The following is a 2,032-nucleotide window of genomic DNA, read 5'->3' on the forward strand; positions in this document are numbered from 1 at the left end:
TTTTTTAATTTAATATACAGTCCACAAATTTATATATTTACCAGCATTCCTGGTGTATGTATATTTCATTTATAATTAATAGGTCCAGAGCAACTTGTGGATATGACAGTGGTTGGTATCGAAGGGGGACATTTTTTACGACCTAGGTGTCCCAAATTCCTACTTGTCTAACTGATAAGTAATAATTATCTTTGTTCATTTACTGTTATGTACATAATGATACATTCCAAAAAATGCAATTTTCCACAATACAGGTGCACACAATTTATCGCTGCAACAGCGATACAGTCATACAGGTGCACACAAATAGTTAAAAGAACAAATGAAATCAAACATCAGTTTAAATCCGACATACACATTATTTGCTGTACAAAATGCATAGCATGGGTATCATATCAAGATCACATGATGGCTGGGCTGATTACTACTCAGGCTGGGCCTTCTCCATCGCTGTGATGTGATGCTGGTTGACCTTCATGAGCGTCAGCCTCTCAAAGTTACCATCTGACAGGGTGGCTCTCTTGGCCCTAAAGATATCTTTGCCTATAGAGAATAGGCGCTAAACTGCTGCACTGGATGGGATGACAGTGTTGTACTTAATGAATAGGTCTATCAAGACCTGTTCACCCAAGAAGGCGACTTTAATCGCGACTTCTTTCGATCCGGTCTCCAGCCAGGTCTTCACCATGCTCTGCGCCTTCGACTTCAGTGACCTTTGGCTTCTGATGTCCCGGAACTGAGCAATGCTGCTGAAGAAGTCATCATCAGCTTCATCATTAGTAGTGCTGCTGCTCTCCTCACTGCTTTCTAACTACCAACAACGTATGATTTTTTTTAGCGGAACTTTATTTAGCGGAAGCTCATGTCCACTAACGGTTTCCGAAGTTAGCAGAAATGCTGATCCGCTAAACTAAAAGTTAGTTCTGCTAGTTAGCAGTTAGCGAATTAGCGGAACTGTGCCAACTACTGATCGCCAAATTACTAAGATTTGAAACTAAGAGTATCCATCATACATTATTGTTGGTATTCTAGTGTGTCCTAATACACCCTTAAACTAGTTATGATGTACACGATATCAGTAGAAGATCATAGGAAGATATCCCCATATTGCTTAACCCCAGCCCCTTGTACCTTAATGTATGTATATAATCCTTAAGTTGTACTTGCTTCGGCAGTACATATACTAAAATTGGAACGATACAGAGAAGATTAGCATGGCCCCTGCGCAAGGATGACACGCAAAATCGTGAAGCGTTTTTATTTTTTCAATTCGCTGCCTGACCACGGTCGAGTGCGGTTGTGCTCTGCACTCCTCTGCTGTTTTCAGGCGAGCTACCTTGTATCAACATGGCGCTGAGTGTGAGGAGGCGCGTAAATACAATTGGTATTGAGCTGCTTCGTGGGGCGATTTCACCCTCTTCAGCGCAGGTATTACTCCCAACAATCATTAGGGAGACCTATGGAATCCAAGACGATGAGGTGTATGGTGTAGCCCTGAATAGGGCTTACAGAATCTTCGTCAAACTGAATTCCACGTCCGTATACGAGTCTTTGGTGACGAGATTCCAAGACGTGAGTCTTGACTCTACTCCAGCTGTAAAGGTGCGTTTGATCGACGTATCTCGCCACTTTACGTGGGTTAAGATTCGTAATGTCCCATTTGAGGCAGATGAGGCTGACATCAGGAATGTTTTTGAGGCATATGGGACCGTACATCTGGCACAACAAGGCAAGTGGACGGCAGGTGCATACATGGGCCGTCTGGAGGGAACCTTTTCCCTGAAGATGACTCTGAGACATCCCATACCGTCTTATGTTGTGTTGGAGGACTTCAGGACGCAAGTTATGGTATCGTATGCCGGACAGAGACGTACGTGCAGAATATGTGGGGCGTACGACCATATGGCGGCAGCGTGTGTGAAGCTGAGGAGGGCGCCTGCACAAACTGGTGAAGCACCAGTTACCAGCGTGATAGCTGTTGTTGAGAGCCCCACGCGAAAGCAAGGGCTTGGGCGCTTGTGGAGTGAAGAGG

At 44.4% G+C, this 2,032-nt stretch overlaps 1 non-coding gene across 1 annotated transcript; it reads left to right on the forward strand.

Annotated features, from left to right (window-relative positions):
- The first annotated feature begins 1,159 nt into the window (after window positions 1–1,159).
- On the forward strand, window positions 1,160–1,266 carry LOC128690347 (U6 spliceosomal RNA). Its single transcript, XR_008407284.2, has one exon. It is a non-coding gene; the product is annotated as a U6 spliceosomal RNA (small nuclear RNA).
- Window positions 1,267–2,032: the final 766 nt, after the last annotated feature.

Source organism: Cherax quadricarinatus, chromosome 32 (assembly GCF_038502225.1).
Source record: "Cherax quadricarinatus isolate ZL_2023a chromosome 32, ASM3850222v1, whole genome shotgun sequence".
Classification (NCBI taxonomy): domain Eukaryota; kingdom Metazoa; phylum Arthropoda; class Malacostraca; order Decapoda; family Parastacidae; genus Cherax; species Cherax quadricarinatus.